Here is a 21,699-nt window from a genome sequence, read left to right as displayed (position 1 = left end):
TTCAACATAGTCCAGCTCTGCCTTTGCATCAAATTTGGTTACGTAGCTTCCTTTCCCACCGTTTGTTTATAAGTACAATGAATACTGATCCATGCAAGACCTTACACTCGACATACCCTGCCAATTTGAGTGCTTGCCAGTTCTCCCCATTCTCTCCTTCCATACAGCCAGTTTCATAACCAGATCAATAATTTGTCTTCATTTCCACAAGTGTCAGCTCTATCTAATAGTCCCTTACGAGAAGCTTAATCAAATGCCTTTTGCAAGTCCATCCACAGACAATACCCTGTTCACCACTTTAGACTATTCCTCAAAAAGCTCTAACATTTTCTTAGTCATGACCTGCACTTTAAAGTTCCATATTGGTATTGGTTTATTATTGTCACTTGTACCGAGGTACAGTGAAAAACTTGTCTTACAAATCAATCGTACAGGTCAATTCATTACACAGTACAGTTTCATTGAGTTAGTACAGAGTGCATTGATGTAGTACAGGTAAAAACAATAACAGTACAGAGTAAAGTGTCACAGCTACAGAGAAAGTGCAGTGCAATAAGGTGCAAGGTCACAACAAGGTAGATTGTGAGGTCGTAGTCCATCTCATCGTATGAGGGAACTGTTCAATAGTCTTATCACAGTGGGGTAGAAGCTGTCCTCAAGTCTGGTGGTACATTCCCCCAGGCTCCTGTATCTTCTACCTGATGGAAGGGGAGAGAAGAGAGAATGTCCCGGGTGGGTGGGGTCTTTGATTATGCTGGCTGCTTCTCCAAGACAGCGAGAGGTAAAGACAGAGTCCAAGGAGGGGAGGCTGGTGTCCTTGAAATGCTGAGGTGTGTCCAAATCTCTCTACAGTTTCTTGCGGTCCTGGGCAGAGCAGTTGCCGTACCAAGCCGTGATGCATCCAGATAGGATGCTTTCTGTGGTGCATCGATAAAAGTTGGTGAGTGTCAAAGGGGACAAACCAAATGTCTTTGGCCTCCTGAGGAAGTAGAGGCACTGGTGAGCTTTCTTGGCCGTGGCATCTACGTGATTTGACCAGGACAGGCTGTTGGTGATGTTCGCTCTCAGGAACTTGATACATAACTTGAACCATAATACACACAGACACTGCTGGAAATACACAGCAGGTCAGGCAGCATCGACAAAGAAAGATACAGAGGTAACAATTCAGCATGATGACGTTCCATCCAACGAAACATTAACTCTGCTTTTCTCTCTCCACAGATGCTGCCTAACCTGCTAAGCATCTTCAGCGTTTCCTAATTTTATTTAAGATTTTCAGTATCTGCTGTTTTTTGCTTTCCAAATATTGAATTGCCCAATTTTGGTAATGACTAATTTCCGAACAGCAGGCAGTAGGCTAACTAATTCTACCAGGTTTACCAGGATGCTGCCTGGATTAGAGGGCATGTACTATCAGGAGAGGCTGGACTCTTTTCTCTGGAGCAGCAGAGGCTGAGGGGTGATCTGTTGGAAGTGTATAAAATTATGAGGGGCAGAGATAGGGTGGACAAGCAATTTCTTTTTCCCATTATTGAGCGATCCAATACCAGAGGGCATGCATTTAAGGTGAGAGGGGTAGGTTCAGAACAGACATGAGGGGTAGGTTTTTTACTGAGAGAGTGGTGGATGCCTGGAATGTGTTGCCTGATAGGGTGGTGGGGGCAAATTCATTGGGGGCTTTTAAGAGGAGCTTGGATGGGCACATGAATGAGAGGAAAATGGAGCGATATGGGCATTCTGTACCTAGGAGGAAATAGCTATGTTGGCACAACATTGTGGGCCGAAGGGCCTGTTCTGTGCTGTACTGTTCTATGTTCTATGTTTTGTTCTAATTTAAAATTCCCTGTATTCCCCTGCAAGTTAAATAATAGATTGATGTGTGCAATTTGCTACACTGATTTAAACCAAAGTTAAGATCATAAGATATTGGAGCAGAATTAGGCCATTCGGCCCATCAAGTCTGCTCCGCCATTCAATCATGGCTGATTTTTTTTCAACCCCATTCTCCTGCCTTCTCCCTGTAACCCTTAAGCCCCTTACCAATCAGGAACCCATCAATCTCTGCCTTAAATATGACTTGGCCTCCACAGCCCTCTGTGGCAACAAATTCCACAGATTCACTGGCTGAAGAAATTCCTCCTCATTTCAGTTCTAAAGGGACGTCCCTTTATTCTGAGGCTGTGCCCTCAGATCCTGGACTCTCCCACTGATGGAAATATCCTCTCCTCTATCCAAGCCTTTCAGTATCCAGTAGGTTTCAGTGAGATTCTCCCCCACCCCTATCCTTCGGAACCCCATCACGTGCCAGCCCACAGACATCAAACGCTCCGTTAACCTTTCCATTCCCAGGATCATTCTTGTGAACCTCGCCTGGACCCTCTGCACGTCCTTCCTTAGATACGGGGCCCAAAACTGCTCACAATATTCCAAATGCGGTCTGACCAATGCCTTATAAAGCCTCAGCAGTACATCCTTTAAAAAAACTTTGAATGATTAGAGTTAGTGCATTCGTAATGTTTCCTGAAAACCCTCGCCTTGGGGATTTGTCATTGCAATTACTTTCTTCATTGTTATAACTTACCTATGTTGATTTTTCTAAAGTACTGTCTCTGATTCAATATTGGTTTTCTCAAGAACTCCTTTGTACTATGTCCTTCTTTTACTGTAAGTATTCAGGCAAAGTACTTTAAACATAAGCAGAAAATGCCTGATACACTTACGAGGTCAAGCAGTATCTGTGTCGAGAAAAACAGAGCCAATGATTGAGGTCAATTAATTAATGTTGCAAACACTGAGACCTACAGGTGCCGGAATCTGGAGCAACAAGCAATCTGCTGGAGGAACTCAGCGGGTCGAGCAGCATCTGTGGGAGGAAAGGATTGAAACCCTGCATTAGGTTTTGACCCGAAGCGTTGGCAGTTCCTTTCCTCCCACAGATGCTGCTTGACCCACTGAGTTCCTCCTGCACATTGTTTGATGCAATTCGACTTGTAACATGTCTGCCGTTGCCTCATTGGTTTCCCAGCGGCCTACATTGCTTCAGGCCACCCTGTTAAACATAAGATATTTTTCTGTTGACTTTGATGTCTCTCATGCATCTTTTAATAACCCCTTTTGTAATGCTTTTACCATTAGCTTTGTCTCTCTTTGTTCTCTATAACTCTCCCCCAGTCACCGAAGATCTGTGCTGACTTTTGTAAGGCCATATGCTTTATGATTTAGATTTACCTTGCACTTAAGTCTTGCATGGTTCCATTTTTTTTGTTGACAGGGCAAGTTTGTACCCTCGGGTGTACCAGCTGGTTCTCCATCACAATAGGACCCATTGATCTTTGTCAGGGACAGGTTAGCCCTAATTGTGATGGATGCTGACTGTCTCATTCCCCTGAAGTCAGCCTTTCCTAGTTCTAGGTATCTGTTTCGTGTCCCGCTCTCTGAATCACTGGATTGGCATCAGTTATTAAAGGGAATGGTGCACTCTCAAGGGAAGGCACTCCTGCAATGTGGTTCTCAGTATTGGTATTGGTATTGGAATTGGTTTATTATTGTTAAGGTACAGTGAAAAACTTGTCTTGCATACCGTTTGTACAGATCAATTCATTACACAGTGCATTGAAGTAGTACAGGGTAAAAACAATAACAGAATACAGAATAAAGTGTCACAGCTACCGGGAAGTGCATTGCAGGTAGACAATAAGGTGCAAGGTCAAACAAGGTAGATTATGAGTCCATCTCATCGCATAAGGGAACCGTTCAATAGCTGTCTTGCTGGCAAGTTCAATAAGGCTGTCTTGCTGGCCAGAGTAAATCAACTGAAGGGTCTCGACCAGAAATGCCAACTGTCCATTTCCTGACCTGCTGAGTCCCTCCAGCATTTTGTGTGTTGCTCCAGATTCCAGCATCTGCGGTATCTTGTGTCTCCAACTGCTGGAGGTGTTGCATTTTGGTAAGACGAACCAGGGCAGGACTTGCACAGTCAATGGTAGGTCCCTGGGGAGTGTTGCAGAACAGAGAGACCTGGTACAGGTACATAGTTCTTTGAAAGTGATGACAGTATACAGGGTGGTGAAGAAGGCGTTTGACATGCTTGCCTTCATCATTCAGGGGATCAGGACTTGGGACGTCATGTTACAACTATACAAGACTTTGGTAAGGCCACGTTTGGAGTACTGCGTACAGTTCTGGTCACCCTGCTATAGGAAGGATTTCATGAAACTGAAGAGGGTGCAAAAAAGGTTTACAAAGATGTTACCGGGACTGGAGGGCCTGAGTTATAAGGAGAGGTTGATAGGCTGGGACTTTTTTTTCTCAAGCATAGGAGGGTGAGGGGTGAGCTTATGGAAGTTTGTAAAATCATGAGGGGCACAGATAATGTGGATGGTCGCAGTCTTTTCCCCAGCATAGAGGAGTCCGAAACTAGAGGGCAGAGGTTTAAAGTGAGAAGCAAAAGATTTAAAAAGGATCTGAGGGGCACGTTTTTCACACAGAGGGTGGTGGGTACATAGAATAAGCCGCTAGAGGAAGTGGTAGAGGTGGGTACGATTATGATTTTTAAAAAGCATTTGGATAGTTACATGGATAGGAAAGGTTTAGAGGGAAATGGGCCAAATGGGACCAGCTCGGTTAAGCAACCTGGTTGGCATGGATGAGTTGGGCCGAAGGGCCTGTTCCCGTGTTGTTTAGCTCCATGACTCTCGGACTTTATAACTCAGCAGGCCAAGCAGCATCCGTGGAGGGAAATGAACTGGTGAACGTTTCAGGTCGAGATCCTGCATCAGGACTGAGAGGAAAGAGGGGAGGTAGCCGGTATAGAGAGAAGCAGGTGAGATGGGGGCCAGTAGGTGATAGGTGGACCAAGGAGGGGTGAGGAATGGTGTCAGGTGGAGGAGGGGGAAGGTGGAGTTGGGATTCAGAGGCAGGTGAGGGAAGCAGACGAGGGAGGGGAGATAAGAAAGGGGGGAGCCAGGTCCACAGAGTTCCTCCAGCAGTTTGTTTGTCTCTCTGGATTGCAGCATCTGCAGTCTCTTGTGCCTCTCAGAGTCAATCACGTCGTGGTGCATCTGGAGTCACTTACAGACCAGCCCACTTAAGTGCCATAGATTTCCTTCCCCAGAGGACAAATGGGTTTATACAACAATCGGTTAACTTCACCATTACTGAGACCAGCTTTCTCGTTCCGAGTTCATTTATTTAATTCATTCATTCTATCGACTGAATGTAAATAGCCCAGTTGGCACTGTGGGATCTGAACTCATTGTAAGTACATCGATGCTGGCCACAAAAGATTACTAATCCAGTAATTACCATTGGATAAACATTTACACAGATATTAAGTTGTTAACCAAATAAGACGTTGTTGAACCAAAAACCTGTCAGCATGTTGGTTCAGGGACATGATGTTCCAGGAAATTATTCTGAATATGCTCAAGAAATTCCCTACCACGAGCTAATCTGTTTATCCTAACTTTTGTGTAAGTTAACATTCCTCGTTTACACCAACGCCTTCCACTCCTCTGTGGCAGACCTGAGCAATAGCGGGATTTCCCATACTGCCCAACCCATCAGTGGAATCTGGGGAGTGCTCTAATGGGAGCAGGAATTATGCTTGTACATTTTCTGTTGATGCCTGCAGAGTATTTCCAGAATTTACTGTTTATTTTGGAAGCTCTTCCCACTCGCAGAGTTGTGCCAGCCAGCCTTATGACGACAACTTGGTTCCTAGCTGGATTAATATGAGGAACTTGTCCTTTTTCCAAATTTTGCCTGGCACTAGTGGAGCTGGCATTTTATTGCCCATCCTTAACTACCCCTGAGAAGGTGGGGGCTGAGCCGCCCTCTTGAACCACTGCAGTCCTTCTGGTGAGGGTGCTCCCACAGTGTTGCAGGATTTAGACCCAGCGAGGGTAACAGACTGGCGATTATTTCCAAGTCAGGATGATGTCCATCGGTGGTGGTAGTCTTAGGTGAGGTTTAAAGGTCGGCACAACATTGTGGGCTGAAGGGCCTGTATTGTGCTGCACTGTTCTATGTTCTGTAACTGATTTTTTTCTTGTTATCCACAGTTGTTTTTGTGTAACTCAATTCATCCCAAGTGTGCTGTGTAGTCACAGATGCCATCCCTTGGATGAGATGCTAAAATGAGACACTGCCTGCTCACCCAGCTGAATAGAAGAGATCCTCTGACATTACTTAGACCAAAAGCAGGAGAATCATATGAAGACACAGGAGACTGCAGATGCTGGAATCTGGAGCAACAGACAATCTGCTGGAGGATCTCAGCAGGTCGAGCAGCACCTGTGGGGGGAAAGGAATTGTCAACGTTTTGGGTCCAAACCCTGCATCGGGACTTAATGGAGCATTTCGACCCGAAATGTCAACAATTCCTCTCCTCCAACAGTTGCTGCTCAACCCAATGAGTTCTTCCAACAGGTTGTTTGTTGCAGGAGAAACATACGTCCGATATATGGCGGCTTGGTAGTGTGGCGGTTAGCGTAACGCTATTATAGCACCAGCGACCCGGGTTCAAGTCCGGCCACTGTCTGTAAGGAGTTTGTACGTTCTCCCCGTGTCTGCGTGGGTTTCCTCTGGGGGCTCCGGTTTCCTCCCACATTCCAAAGACGTACGGGTTAGGAAGTTGTGGACATGCTATGTTGGCGCCGGAAGCGTGGCAACACTTGCGGGCTTCCCCCAGCACATTCTCAGTAATGCAAAAAGATGCATTTCACTGTGTATTTCGATGTACATGTGACAAATAAATATTTTAAAATCTTATCTTATATATACTTCAACCAACAACAACAAAACAGATTTCATAGTGTCTGTGGGAACTGTGTGTAAATTGGTTAACCTATTTCCTATATTATTTTTTTATCCAAAAATATACTTCATTCATAATATATACAGTAAATACAGCCAGAATGTGTCATTATCTACATTGATTTTACCAGCAATTCAATACATTCTCAAACAATATGTCAACGCCACACATTCTGGAGTCAGTTTCAGAGATTGCTGAATCTTTGTTGTCTTGTTTCCTTCTTAAATATTGCATCAGCAAAATGATTGGGAGGCTGTTAGACAGGGCCCAGCCCTTCAGTGTCCTGTGGGAACAGGACCCTACATTAGAGTCATATACAGCAAGGGAAAAAGGCCCTTCAGACCAACTCGTCCATGCCGACAAAGTTGCCAAACTGAGCTAATCCCATTTGCCTCCGTTTGGCCCATATCCCTCTAAACCTTTCCTATCCATGAACCTGTCTAAATGTCTTTTAAATGTTGTAATTGTACCCACCTCTACCACTTCCTCTGGCAGCTGGTTCCATAGACCCACCACCCTCTGTGTGAAAATGTTACCCTTCAGGTCCCCTCTAAATCTTTCCCCTCTCACCCTAAACCTCTGCCCTCTAGATTTAGACTCCCCTACCCTGGGGAAAAGTCTGTGACCATTCACCTGATCTATGTCCCTCATGACTTTATAAACCTCTATATCGCAGAGCTGAAGTTTAAGGGGATCTTTATTGACTGTGAATTGATAGGGGGTTTCCTGAGGCCTTACGCTCCCAAATATCCATTGTCCTGATCAATAAGTACCAATTTTCGATAAGCATCTGCTATCAACAGCAGGTGGAGACCCCAGTGGGAGAATGAAAATACAATTTTAGATTATGATACCCAGGGGAAAATAATGGAGACACAGGAGACTGCAGGTGCTGGAATCTGGAGCAACACACAAGATGCTGGAGGAACTCAGCGGGTCGGGCAGCATCCGTGGAGGGAAATGGACAGTCGATGTTTCAGGTCGAGACCCTTCATCTGGACTGAAAGACAAAGGGGAGATAGCCGGTATAAAGAGGTGAGGGGCAGAGTGGAGTAAAAGCTGGCAGGTGATAGGGGGATCCAGGTGAGGTGAGGAGGGGGGAATAATAGGCAGATGGAGGAGGGGAGATTGGAGAGTGAGTGACAGAGGCTAGGAGGTGATAGGTGGAGGGAACAAAGGGCGGCAGATGTTGGAGTGTGATAGGCAAGGAACGTGGAGCGTGGAATGGATTAATCAACAATTAAGTGAACAATCTCAAGGTCTTAAAGTCTTAAAATCAAGTTTATTGTCAAATGTACGTCCATGTGTGCACAGGTACAGTGAAAAACTTGCAGAGCATCACAAGCACATACCATCAGATACAGAACATTTACAAGAAAACCATAAATTAAACATAAATTACACAATTAGAACAAAATAAATCCATTGTAGTACAAGGTGGTCAATGTGGTCAAACTATTGCTACACTGAGGTGGTGATGAGGATTGTATTGGTGGGTTCAAGAACCGAATGGTTGAAAGGAAGTAGCTGTTCCTGAACCTGGTGGTGTAGGACTTCAGGCTTCTGTACCTCCTGCCCGATGGTCACTGTGAGAAGATGGCATGACCCGGATGGTGGGGATCTTTGATGATGGATGTTGCCTTCTTGAGGCAGCGCCTCCTGTAGATACTCCCAATGGTGGGGAGGGATGTGCCTGTGATGTATTGGGCTGAGTCCACTACTCCCTGTAGCTTTTTACATTCCTGGGCATTCGAATTGCCCTACCAGACCATGATCTACTGAGCTTATAACAGCTGTGAAAAATGCAGTGCCTCTTTCTGCACTGAAGTGCCATATTGGAATTGAATTTGGTTTATTATTGTCACTTGTACAGAGGTACAGTGAAAAACTTGTCTTGCATACCGATCATACAGGTCAATTCATTACACAGTGCATTGAGGTAGTACAGGGTAAAACAATACAGAATGCAGAATAAAGTGCAACAGCTACGGAGAAAGTGCAGTGCAGGTAGACGATAAGATGCAAGGTCATAACGAGGTAGGTTGTGAGGTCAAGAGTCCATCTTATCATAGTATTGAACCATTCAATAGTCTTACAACAGCGGGATAGAAGCTGTCCTTGAGCCTGGTGGTACGTGCTTTCCGGCTTTTGTATCTTCTGCCCGATGTGAGAGGGAAGAAGAGAGAATGTCCGGGGTGGGTGGGGTCTTTGATTATGTTGGCTGCTTTACTGAGGCAGCGAGAAGTGTAGACAGAGTCCATGGAGGGGAGGCTGGTTTCCGTGACGCGCTGAGCTGTGTCCACAACTCTCTGCAGTTTCTTGTGATCATGGGTAGAGCAGTTGCCATACCAAGCCGTGATGCATCCAGATCGGATGCTTTCTCTGGTGAGTGTCAAGGGGGACATGCCAAATTTCTTTAGCCTCCTGAGGATGTAGAGGCACTGGTGAGCTTTCTTGGCCGTGGCATCTACATGCTTGGACCAGGACAGGCTATTGGTGATGTTCACTCCTAGGAACTTGAAGCTCTCAACCCTCTCAACCTCAGCACCATTGATGTAGACAGGTGCATGTACACCGCCCCCTTTGCTGAAGTCAATGACCAGCTCCTTTGCTTTGCGGATATTGAGGGAAAGGTTGTTGTCATGTTGGTTGTATAGTGTTCATAAAGGCTGCATTTTAAGTGTCCAACCCAGTTGTCTGTGGGACCACAGAATGCTAATTGCTGACGAGCCTGAGGTCCTCGATTAGTGTTGGGTTGTAAAGTAGATGTGGAGAATGCTACAGGTGAGGATAACGCCTATTGCCAGCCAGCATCCGTTTGTGTCCTGTGACAGTGATGCCCTTGAAAGGAGCTCTGTTTGATTCAGAGGAACCCAGTGTATAATTATCACTGATGTCGGCCGTGTTTGATCACTGTCACATTACCAGCATACATCTGGAGAGCCTACGCATTACATCACAAGGCTCTGTCAGAATTTGTCTTCAGGAGCTGAGAGAACAGACAGTCTTTTGAGTGTGGCTCTAATTTGTGTATATTGTAAGTAATCGTGCATGCTGCAAAGTCTGTGTGTATTTGGTTCTCATGAAAAGCAGAAGTTTCGGGCTGCATGAAATGAATGGATTGTTGGTATTTTCTGCCTCTGGATTGATGCTTGATCTGATGACAGATTTGTCTCACAAGTAACAGTAATCAGGTAATTATTAAATCAAGTCATTTGTGCTCCTGTCAAAGCTATCTCTTTTCAGACTTAAAAGACGTGCTTCTTTAGATTGTATGGATGGTGATCCAAATGTGGATTCTGATCAGGCCACAGTAAAACAGAATGGGTGAGCCCTGACCGTAAGCTCCTGAGCTTCCCTTATTCTGTTAAAATTTTTAACTTTTGATTCAGATTCAGCTTAGTTTATTGTCATATAAAATTATGAGAGGCATAGATAGGGTAGACAGTCAGAATCTTTCTCCTAGGGTAGAAATGTCAAATACTAGAGGGCATGCATTTAAGGTGAGGGGGGAAAGTTTAAAGAGATGTGCAGAGCAGGTTTTTTGCAGAGAGTGGTGGGTGCCTGGAACGGGCTGCCAGGGGAGGTGGTAGAGGCAGATACGATGGAGGTGTTTAAGAGGCTTTTGGATAGGCACATGGATGTGCAGGGAATGGAGGGATATGGATCATGTGCAGGCAGATGGAGATTTAGTTTAATTTGGCATCGTGCTTAGTACAGATTTTGTGGGCTGAAGGGCCTGTTCCTGTGCTGTACTGTTCTGTGTTCTATGTCATATATACCAGGGTGCAATGAAATTCCTCATTCACATGAAGCTCACAGAGTAAATTGTAAACATGGTGTTAATAAATAGCGTGGAGAATTGTTGCAAGCTGCTCTCTGCACCTCCACTCATTACCTCTATTGTAATTGTTCTACTCTTTTAAATATAAATTCTGTCTCTAAGAATTACTAATAATGTTATGACCTTGCACCTTATTGTCTGCCTGCACTGCACTTTCTCTGTAACTGTAACACTTTATTCCGCATTCTGTTATTGTTTTCCCTTGTACTACCTCAATGCACTGCTGTAATGAAGTGATCTGTATGAATGGTATGCAAGACAAAGTTTTTCACTGTACATGTGACAATAATAAACCAATATACAAATTTAATAAATACAACCATAAATGCAGCGATGAGGCACAAAAATGGAAATGGTGTAGGACAGTGCAAACTGAGGTGTTAAAAGAAATGTTAAAATGATAATAACAGAAGTAGAATTAAGGGTTCGAGAACATGGCAGCACCTCCAGGAAGAGGATGTATTGGTATTGGTTTATTATTGTCATTTGTACCGAGGTACAGTGAAAATCTTGTCTTACATACCGATCATACAGGTCAATTCATTACTCAGTGCAGTTACATTGGGTTAGTACAGAGTGCATTGATGTAGTACAGGTAAGAACAATAACAGTACAGAGTAAAGTGTCACAGCTACAGAGGAAGTGCAGTGCAATAAGGTGCAAGGTCACAACAAGGTGCAAGGTCACAACAAGGTAGATCGCAAGGTCATAGTCCATCTCATTGTATAAGGGAACCGTTCAATAGTCTTATCACAGTGGGGTAGAAGCTGTCCTTGAGCCTGGTGGTACGTGCCCTCAGGCTTCTGTATCTTCTGCCCAAGGGAAGAGGAGAGAAGAGAGAATGACCCGGGTGGGTGGGGTCTCTGATTATGCTGGCTGCTTCACCAAGGCAGCGAGAGGTAAAGACAGAGTCCAAGGAGGGGAAGCTGCTGTCCGTGATGCGCTGGGCTGTGTCCACAGAGGTGACTGGTTCAGGAGTCTGACAACAGTGGGGAAGAAGCTGTTCCTGAGTCTGGACGTCCGGGCTTTCGAGCTCCTGTATCTTCTCCCAGAAGGTAGGACAGAGAAAAGGGAATGGCTGGGGGCGGGGGGGGGGGGGGGGGTGGTCCTCCTTGGCGGCACCGTTAGCCTCCTGGACACAATGCACAGTGAGGATGGACTGGGTGGAAGGAAGTGACGAACTGGGCTGGGTTCACTGAGTGATTCTTTGACAGTTGCATTGTTTGCATTGCCACACTGCCTAATTCTTGCCTTGATTCTAAATATGCTGAGGGTTTTGATTATTCAGCTTTGGTTTTGTACTAAAACGAAATGTTTCCTGGCTTTACTCTCAGGCCTATTCCAAATGAACTGATGTGTTGTTTGGGGACTACATCTGTTCCCACACCATATAAATCAGAGAAATGGGCTGTAGTGGGTGGGAGCCTGTAACTACAGGGTGTGGGCTTTGTAAGTAACTATTCAAGCTTACATTGATGTTCTTCCTTAATTATAAATAATAGATGTGTGATATTTTATTGAAGTATACACATCTATTTTTAAATTCCTCCCACTTCATTCACTGAGGGGGCGGGTGTTGCTTGCGCTCTGATATCAGTAATTTCTCATTTTCTCAATTTACCTGTAATTTATTTCAGTTGACAGACTGCAGTTTAACACTGTAGAGGCTTGTTGTTCTGAATGGACTTTGCTCTCATGAGAAGGCAAAGGCAGGATTTGGACATTTGGCCCATTGCTTGCTTTGCCATTTATAAATTAAGTCCCAAACCACCACCTACTTCCCTACAACCATTACGTTCTTGAACCGACCTGCACACCCCTAACCCTACCTCAGCAACAGAACACTACGGACCACCTCTTGCACTACCATGGGTATGACTCTGATTGTGTCTGGTTTTTTAACCTTTATCTTCAATCTTGGATCTTCAATCAGATAACCTTGCGGACTCAAACAGGCAGTCCCTCAGGGTCAAGGAGCTTTGATTTCCATTCCAATTCAATGGCTTCTGAGGTAGTTGAAAAGTCCAGTGCAGGATTTATAGACTCTGCCACAGGCGAGGCAGGAGCTGCTGGAAGGGGCGGGGTTGGTGGTTAATTTTGGAGGTTCAGTGCTCCATTCATCATCTGACCTTCAGACGCCCCTTACAAAGAAACTCAAGGTGCTCAATGCCTTATCTGGACACTCTTTCACTGGCAGGCACGGTAGTGTAGCAGTTAGCGTAACGCTATTACAGCGCCAGCGACCGGGGTTCAATTCCGGCTGCTGTCTGTAAAGAGTTTGTATGTTCTCCCTGTGTCTGCGTGGGTTTCCTCCGGGTGCTCCGGTTTCCTCCCACATTCCAAAGACGTACAGGTTAGGAAGTTATGGGCATGCTAATTTGGCGCCGGAAGCGTGGCGACACTTGCGGGCTGCCCCCAGAACACTCTACGCAAAAGATGTATTTCACTGTGTGTTTCGATGTACATGTGACTAATAAAATATATCTTATTTTATCTTTTGCACACTTTTTTCTGTCTCCCTTCACTGCCTGTACAATTTATGTTCTGTGTGTTGTCTGTACGTACGTGCCTGTGATGCTGCTGCAGGCAACTTTGTCATTGTACTGTACCTCACCGTACTTGTGCATATGACAATTAACTCGATTTGACTTGACTAGGTGTCAAACAGTGGGATAGTATAGCTAGGGGTCCTGGGGCCAAATGGCCTCTTTCTGTGACTTGTCTGCGATTGTGTATATTTTTGGCACTGGGGTCCTGCATTTGCACAGTTTTTTATTCACTGTATGGTATAACTTCAGGTATAATTTATGTTCTGTGTGTTGTCTTAACCTACGTGCCTGTGATGTTGCCACAAACAAGCTTTTCATCGTACCTGTACCTCACCGTCCTTGTACACATGACAATAAACTCGACTTGACAACCCTTACACCACTTTCCCACACTAACCCCTATATCTTGATTCCCTTAATAGTCAAAATCAACTAATCTCTGTCTTAACCATACTTAGAGACTGAGATTCCACAGCCCTCTTGGGTCGAGAATTCCTAAGGTTCATCCTCTGGCTGAAGAACTTTCTTCTCATCATAGTCCTGACACTCCCCCCATCCTCCTCATGCACCTTGTCAACTTTGTTTCAATGAGATCACCTTTATTCTTCTAAACTCAAGAGAGTACAGGTCCAATCTGCTGAATCTCTCCTCATACCACAACCCTTCCCCCATCCCAGGGTTCACTGGTGAACCCCCGTTGCATTCCCACTGTATCCTTCCTGTTCACTCCGTTCCAAGCGTGCTCTCACCAGGACCTGGTAAGATGTTTTTTACTCTTATACTCAAAACTTCTTGGAAAAAAAAGCCAACATACGGTTTACTTGATGTAGAAGGGTTTGGGTGCTCCCTTCTCCCTGATACTGCCATTGGTGCCTTCTGAAACAAATTCCTAATTAGTTGTTCCCCATCAACCCTTTCTAGTGCTGCTCTGCTCATTGAGGCCACAAAAATAGTGGCATGGTGCCCTTCCTAGGAGAATGCATATATCCGTACCTTCAATTACATCCAACAATGCTGTCCCTAGCTGAGTAATTGGTAAGCATTTGTTTAGAACATAGAACATTACAGCAGAGTACAGGCCCTTCAGCCCATGATGCTGTGCTGACATCTTATCCTGCTCTAAGGCACGGTAGTGTAGTGGTTAGCGTAATGCCTTGCAGTGCCAACAACCCGGGTTCAATTCTGGCTGCTGTCTGTAAGGAGTTTGTACGTTCTCCCCGTGTCTGTGTGGGTTTCCTCCGGGTGCTTCGGTTTCCTCCCACATTCCGAAGACGTACGGGTTAGGAAGTTGTGGGCATGCTATGTTGGCGCCGGAAGTGTGGCGACACTTGCCGGCTGCCCCCAGAACACTCTACACAAAAGATGCATTTCACTGTGTGTTTCGACGTCCCTGTGACCAATAAAAATATCTTGTCTTATCTTATTTCCCACATAGCCCATTATTTTATCATTCATCTGTCTATCTAAGAGTCTCTTAAGTATCCCTAATGTATCTGCCTCCACAACCTCTGCCGGTCGTGTGTTCCACGCACCCACCACTCCCTGTGTAAAAAACTTACCTCTGACATCACCCCTATATCTTCCTCCAAGCACCTTAAAATTATGCCCCCTTTTGTTAGCCATTTTCACCCTGGGCATCTTGGTTAGTATGGATGAGTTGGGCCAAAGGGCCTGTTTCCGTGCTGTATGACTGACATGGAACAGCGGGATAGAAACTGTCCTTGAGCCTGGCGGTATGTGTTCTCAAGTTTCTGTATCTTCTGCCTGATGGGAGGGTGGAGAAGAGAAAATGTCCAGGGCAGGTAGGGTCTTTGACTATGTTGGCTGCTTTACCGAGGCCGCAAGAAGTGTAGACAGAGTCCATGGAGGGGAGGCTGGTTTCCGTGATGTGCTGAGCAGTGTCCACAACTCTCTGCAGTTTCTTGCGGTCCCGGGCAGAGCAATTGCCATATCAAGCTGTGATGCATCCGGAGAGGATGCTTTCTGTGGTTGCGCTGAATGCTTGGTTTTGCGCTGCTGGAGGTGAAAATGTATTTCAATTCCGAGCAGTGCCGATCAACATGGTACAGAATTCACGCTTCAATGTTTTGTTGGAATGACCCTTGTATCTGAAGGGAGGCATCATCTCAGCTCATCACAGATTGGATAAGCAAAAGGCAACCTGCCTGAGGAACTCAGCGGGTCAGACAGCATCTGTGGAGGGACTGTCCCCCCCACAGATGCTGCCTGACCCACTGAGTTCCTCAGGCAGGTTGCCTTTTGCTCCAGATTCCAGCATCTGCAGTCTCTTGTGTCTCCAGATTGGATAAGATTTAACTGAGGCCCGTGTTAATGGATTCATAACTAATGTTTCCTGGGCATCCTGAAGTGAATGATTATTCTGGTTTCTACTTAAACTAATCGCATTTCTTTAAACACGTTTACATGTCAAAATTGCTCAGTCCCTGAAGAACAAAATTACCAGGTGGCTGGCTAAAAAATTATTAGGTTTTATAATGATGTAGGGCATGAGATCTGACCCAGATCTATGTAGCTTTAAAATGCGACAAAGTAATTTAAGCAAAAAAATAATGAGAATTGGGTTTTATATAACTTTTTGGAACTCACAGGAGCTCAATCATACAAATGATTTTGTAAGTGTCCAAAATGCATTCAGCTGCATAACTAATCAGTACTCCTTCAGTTCCTCTCAATTGGCCACTCTATGTTCCTGGAACACATATCCTTTCTGAATGAAAAACACGATGATGCTGGAGGAACTCAGCAGGCCAGGCAGCATCTGTGGAGAAAAGCAGGCGGTCAATGTTTCGGGTCAGGACTGAAGATAGGAAAAGGGGAAGCCCGATATATAGGAGGGAAAAGCAGAGCAGTGATAGGTGGACTAAAGAGGGGAGGTGGGGTGGGCACAGGGTGGTGATAGGTAGATGCAGGTAAGAGATAGTGATGGGCAGGTGCGGGGAGGAGGGGAGAGCAGATCCACCGGGGGATGGGTCAAAGGTGAGGAGACAGAGGGGAAAAAGGGGGATATAAAATAGAGAGATAGGCTGGGAAAAGGAAGAAGAGAAGAAATGTGTTGGGGGTGGGTGTTGGGGGCAAGGTGGGAGGGGGAATTACCTAAAGTGGGAGAGTTCAGTGTTCGTGCCGTTAGGCTGCAAGGTTCCAAGATGGAAAATGAGGTGCTGTTCCTTCAGTTTGCGCTTGGAATTCTCCTGGCAGTTGAGGAGGCCGAGGACTGACGTATCAGTGATGGAGTGGGAGGGGGAGTTGAAGTGACCGGCAACGGGGAGATGCAGGTCGTGGTTACGGATGGAGCGCAGGTGTTCTGTGAAACGGTCACCTAGTCTGCGTTTGGTCTCACCGATGTAGAGGAGGCCACACTTGGAGCACCGAATGCGGTAGGTGATATTAAGGGAGGTGCAGGTGAATCTCTGTCTCACCTGAAAGGACTGTTTGGATCCCTGGATAGAGGTGATGGAGGTGGTGAAGGGGCAGGTGTTGCACCTATGGGGGGGCTTGCTTTTCTCACGGATGCTGCCCGGCCTGCTGAGTTCCTCCAGCATCATTGTGTTTTTCATCTAGCTTCCAGCATCTTCAGTCCTTTGCTTCTCTCACATATCCTTTCTGTACCATTTTCAGGCCCTCTATTCCGCACTTCCCTGGGAATCTGAGGGGATTATTACATCAAATCCTGACACTGTGCCTCCTTTACCTTGTATTCGGCTTTCAAGCTTTCCCTTAATTTTGCTTTCTTGCTTTTAAGTTCTCTAGGACTTCCTTCTATCCCAATAGCCTTTTCTTTCAAAACCAAGAAGCAAGTTTCTCATTACTGTCCTCGTCAGTTCTCAGAGGTTTACTCATTTAATTATTCCGCTTTTATTGATGTAAAATACTTATCAGCTATTAACCTTTTTGAAGTCCTCACACTTGCTTTGTTGCTCCATTTCTCTTTCAAGTTATTTTATAATTACTAAATCAAATCAGTTGATCCCTTCTAATTTACTGTTTATTCTTACCATCCTGAATTTTGAACTAATTTCCTTTATTAATGTTACTTAATGACTCTCGCGCCAACCTTGGTTGCTCGTCTTGGGACAATTTCTGTATTCAGCTTGTTCCTCAATCTTTGAACATTGCTGTTCCCAGGCCTGAGTTATCACAGATTGTAGTTGCTCTCTCTGAGTTATCAGAGGTCAGGTCCTTTCTTTTCGTGGTAAATTGGTTTATTATTATCACATGTACCAAGGCACAATGAAAAACTGTTTTGCATGCAGTCATACAGTTCATTTCATCACACCAGTACATTGAGGTAGTACAAGGGAAAACAATAACAGAACGCAGAATAAAGTGTTACAGTTACAGAGAAAGTGCAGTGCAGGCAGACAATAAAGTGCAAGGGCCATAACGAGGTAGATTGTGAGGTCAAGAGTCTATCATATCGTACTAGGGGACCGTTCAATAATCTTATAACAGTGGGATAGAAGCTGTCCTTGAGCCTGGTGGTACGTGCTTTCAGGCTTTTGTATCTTCTGCCCAGTGGGAGGGGGGAGAAGAGAGAATGTCCGGGGTGGGTGGGGTCTTTGATTGTGTTGGCTGCTTTACCAAGGCAGCGAGAAGTGTAGACAGAGTCCATGGAGGGGCAATGGGCTGTGTCCACAACTCTCTGCAGTTTCTTGCGGTCTTGGACAGAGCAGTTGCCATACAAAGGCATGATACATCTGGATAGGATGTTATCCATGGTACATCTCTAAAAATTAGTGAGGGTCAAAGGGGACATGCCAAATTTCTTTAGCTTCCTGAGGAAGTAGAGGCACTGGTGAGCTTTCATGGTCATGGTGTCTACGTGGTTGGACCAGGACAGGCTATTGGTGATGTTCACTCCAAAGAACTTGAAGCTCTCAACCCCCTTGACCTCACACCACCCCCTTTGCTGAAGTCAATGACCAGCTCTTTTATTTTGATGACATTGAGGGAAAGGTTGTTGTCACAGTTAGAGGAACAAATGACTGCAGATTCTGGAATCTAGATGAAAAACACGACGATGCTGGAGGAACTCAGCAGGCCGGGCAGCATCCGTGGAGAAAAGCAGGCGGTCAACGTTTCGGGTCAGGACCCTTCTTCAGGACTGAAGATAGGAAAAGGGGAAGCCCGATATATAGGAGGGAAAAGCAGAGCAGTGAGAGGTGGACAAAAGAGGGGAGGCGGGGTGGGCACAGGGTGGTGATAGGTAGATGCAGGTAAGAGATAGTGATGGGCAGGTGTGGTGGAGGAGGGGAGAGCAGATCCACCGGGGGATGGGTCAAATTGAGGAGAGAGACAAAAAAGGAGGCTAGGAAAGGGAAGAAGAGAAGAAGCGTGGTGGGGGTGGTGTTTGTGGGGAAGGGGGGTGGGGGTTACTTAAAGTGGGAGAATTCAATGTTCATGCCGTTAGGCTGCAAGATTCCAAGACGGAAAGTGAGGGGCTGTTCCTCCAGTTAGCGCTGGGAATTCTCCCGGCAGTGGAGGAGGCCGAGGACTGACATATCAGTGATGGTGTGGGAGGGGGAGTTGAAGTGACTGGCAACGGGGAGATGCAGGTCGCAGTTATGGACAGAGCGCAGGTGTTCTGCGAAACATGTTGTCACAGTTCTTCTGGAGTGATGAAGCACAAGCTAGGGATATGCTTTGTAAAAGGTGCAAACAAGGATATGCATTAGAGCTCTGTTCCCTGAGTTCAGCTGACGGGTATAAATTGCTCGAGCTTTACTCTCTCGCTTTGCCATCTGCGCTCTCCATAAAGCTCATGCCTTCTCATTCCCAGAATAACCATTTTCCTCTGTATAATTCTTTTTATTTGATTCTCAAAGAACTTGATGAAGTACTTGTCTTGAAGCTTGCTAAAACCTTGCAGGTACACACCTGAGTTGCTGAATCTGCACTCTTTACCAGCTTGGAGATGTTCCAGAGAACAGCGATGGCGAGAATGGTAATGCAGCACGAGCAATGCGTGTAGTCTCCTGGTGTGGAATTAGACCAGCAGTAGCACACTATTGAACTTGGCCTCACAATCTACCTTGTTATGGCCTTGCACCTTATTGTCTGCCTGCACTGCACTTTCTCTGTAACTGTAACACCTTATTCTGCATTCTGTTATTGTTTTCCCTTGTAACGCTATTACAGCGCCAGCGACCCCAGTTCAATTCCCGCCACTATCTGTAAAGAGTTTGTACATTCTCCCCATGTCTGTGTGGGTTTCCTCCGGGTGCTCCGGTTTCCTCCCACATTCCAAAGACGTACGGGTTAGGAAGTTGCGGGTGTGCTATGTTGGCGCCGGAAGCGTGGCGACACTTGCGGGCTGCCCCCAGAACACTACACAAAGGATGCATTTCACTGTGTGTTTTGATGTACACGTGACTAATAAAGAAATCTAATGAATGGATCTGTATGAACATTATGCAAGACGTTTTTCACTGTACCTCAGTAAATGTGACAGTAATAATAAGTGATAGTAACACTTCCTAGTGGGCAATTGTAAAGCACCCCAAGCATCTTTCTACAAAAAAGGACTCCAATAAATCGAGGCCACCCTATTCACATGGTGTGTGGAGATCTTACGTATAAGAAGGAAGATCCTTATCAATAGTTCATTCCCAATGTAACTTAAATGAGACAAAAGAATGCGCAGAAGAAATGATGGCTGTTGAAGTCACTGCACCTCTCTTGCCCAACATACCTCTCTTGCTTAAGATGTGTCTAGTCCAGTGGGTAACACTCTGAGTCATCGGGCTGTGAATTCAGGATGTTGCTCCGGCATTCAAGTCTGAGTTGAGTTTATTGTCAGGTGTACAAGTACGGTGAGATGCAGGTACAATGAAAAACTCGCAGCAGCATCACAGGCACATAAATTATACAAGACAGTGAAGAGAAAGACTGTGCAAGACGTGAGTGCAGAAACAAAACACAACCAGGGATCAGGCCATGGTCGTGCAACAGGTGGTCCATAGTGTTCAGTTGCTGGTTAGGGGTGTGCAGATTGGTTCAAGAACCTGATGGTTGTAGGAAAGTAGCTGAATCTGGTGGTGCGGGACTTTAGGCTTCTGTACCTCCTGCCTGACGGTAGCAGTGAGAAGATGACATGGCCCAGATGGGTGGGGATCCTTGATGATAGACGCCACCTTCTTGAGGCAGCGTCTCATGTACGTGCTTCCGATGGTGGGGAGGGCTGTGCCTGTGATGGAATAGGCTGTGTCCATTACTCCTCTGAATCACAAGAACCTGGGTCATCGGCACTGATCTGATCCTGAGGAAGAACTGTAGATGAGTCATTAAGCCAACCCTGTTTACTCGCTCAGATGAATTTCAGTTGTGGTCGCCTTGCTGTAGGAAAGATGTAGTTCAAATGGAATGAGTGCAGGAAAGATTTACAAGGATGTGTCAGGACTTGAGGGACTGAGTTATACGGTAGTGTAGCAGTTAGCGTAACGCTTTACAGCGCCAGAGACCCAGGTTCAAGTCCGGCCGCTGTCTGTAGGGAGTTTGTACGTTCTCTCCATGTCTGCGTGGGTTTCCTCCGGGTGCTCCGGTTTCCTCCCACATTCCAAAGACGTACGGGTTAGGAAGTTGTGGGCATGCTACGTTGGCACCGGAAGCGTGGCGACACTTGCGGGCTGCCCCCAGAACACTCTACACAAAAAGATGTATTTCACTGTATGTTTCGATGTACATGTGACTAATAAAGATATCTTATATCTTATAAGGAGAGGTTGGACAGAGTACGTCCTTATTCCTTGGAGCGTAGGAGACTGAGAGGTTATCTTATAGAGGTGTGTAAAACCATGAAGGGCTTAGATAGGGTGAATGCACACAGTCTTTTTCCAGGGAAGAGGAATCAAGACCTAGAAGGCATAGGTTTAAGGGGATAGGGGAAAGATTTAATAGGAACCCGAGGGGCAACTTTTTTACACAAAGGGTGGTCATTATATGGAATGAGCTGCCAGAGGAAGTGGTTGAGGCAGGTACAATAACAACTTTTAAAAGACAGTTGGACAGGTACATGGATTGGAAAGGTTTGGAAGGTTATGGGCCAAACGCTGGCAAATGCGACTAGCTTGGATGGGGCATCTTGTTTGGCATGGACCAGTTGGGCTGAGGGACTTGTTTCTGTATGACCCTATAACTCTATGAATGTAAAAGATCCCATAACAGTTCTGGAAGAACTGTGAGGATATTATCCTTGGTGACCCGGCCAACACTGATCCCTCAATTGATATCATTAAAAAAAAACAAGTTATCTGCATTATTGTATTCCTATTGGTGGCATCTTTCTGTGCACAAATTCTACATGGACATTGTGGGAAACTAAGGAAGAAATTGCGGGGCCCTACCAGAGATATTTGTATCATCGATAGCCACGGATGAGGCACCGGAAGACCAGAGGGTGGCTAACGTTGTGCCTTTATTACGAAAGGCTGCAAGGAAAAGCCTGGGAAGTACAGATTGATGAGCCTACT

General features: G+C 45.6%; 1 protein-coding gene across 5 annotated transcripts in view; it reads left to right on the top strand.

Annotated features, from left to right (window-relative positions):
• Positions 1–21,699, top strand: part of ndst1b (N-deacetylase/N-sulfotransferase (heparan glucosaminyl) 1b) — a 290,113-nt gene that overhangs the window by 110,607 nt on the left and 157,807 nt on the right. Inside the window, exon 1 of one of the 5 annotated variants that reach the window (XM_052013799.1) lies at positions 9,835–9,857. The exons of the other annotated variants lie outside the window; for them this stretch is intronic. The gene's annotated coding sequence lies outside the window, so the exon portion shown is untranslated. Of the gene's footprint in view, positions 1–9,834; positions 9,858–21,699 lie in introns of those variants that run through there. 5 annotated transcript variants of the gene reach the window in all.

Source organism: Pristis pectinata, chromosome 4 (assembly GCF_009764475.1).
Source record: "Pristis pectinata isolate sPriPec2 chromosome 4, sPriPec2.1.pri, whole genome shotgun sequence".
Classification (NCBI taxonomy): Eukaryota; Metazoa; Chordata; class Chondrichthyes; order Rhinopristiformes; family Pristidae; genus Pristis; species Pristis pectinata.
The sequence above is the reverse complement of the archived record's forward strand: the minus strand, read 5'-3'. Positions and strand labels throughout refer to the sequence as shown.